This window comes from Odontomachus brunneus, unplaced genomic scaffold, assembly GCF_010583005.1.
Source record: "Odontomachus brunneus isolate Ranch 3 - 2012 unplaced genomic scaffold, Obru_v1 Obru_scaffold_046, whole genome shotgun sequence".
Classification (NCBI taxonomy): Eukaryota; Metazoa; Arthropoda; class Insecta; order Hymenoptera; family Formicidae; genus Odontomachus; species Odontomachus brunneus.
The window spans coordinates 259509-260426 of NW_022639496.1; positions in this window are offsets into that span (position 1 = coordinate 259509).

Here is a 918-nt window from a genome sequence, read left to right on the forward strand (position 1 = left end):
TAATGACCCCACCACACGGGGGTCCGATAACGTTTGGTCCAGTTTGACTGGACCCGGTAGTTCCCGCCCTTCTGCCCGTACGCCCTCGTCCACAAAACTCTTCTCTTCTAATGATGTGAAATCGGGACCGATCGCGTCCTCCGCCGGCGAGAGTGGAGGAGGATCCCGACGTCCCGCACGCTCGTATCGCGCGAACCGACTCCTAAGGGCCTGAAGGGACTCCGTGGCAACTAGACCGCGTGCGATCGCCTCGTCCTGGAGTTGTTCCAGCGACAATTCCCGCACCCACGCATCAACATCGCCAGTCTACGGCATCGCGATCCAACCGACTCACGAGATGCTTTAAACGAAAATTAATTCCGACACTAAATATCAATCACAGCTATCTATCGTTTCGCCGCGCACCACCACACGTGAAAACTTCTTTCGTCGTGAGACACCCGGTACGTCGCGTCGCCGTCGAACCAACGCAAGAAGCGGCGCAAAAACTGACGCGACTCGTCTCGCCACAACACTCGCGATCCCGGTACAGTCCGCACAATTATTCCGGTCGCACACGATATTGAAATTCGAGAGACGCACTGCTGTAAAGGGGGTATTGCTCCGCTAAAGATAATTAATTAATGGCACAACGAACAAAATTGGTGGAGAGGGACCTAGATAGTATCTCCAATTACTCAACAAAATTATCACAATTACCTTAAATTATAAGTCACAACAAAATAAGATAGCAAGACTACACAACAACAAAAAATTATCCGCTCGACACGACACTATCCGTAAATATTCGTCACAATAAATCTCTTTAACGTTAGCGAAACGACGACACGAAGTAAGGACAAAGCAACCCGACAATCCTCGAAAATATTCTCACTAAATTATGTCACCAAACAAATAATCGAGGCTGTCCAAGGGCAC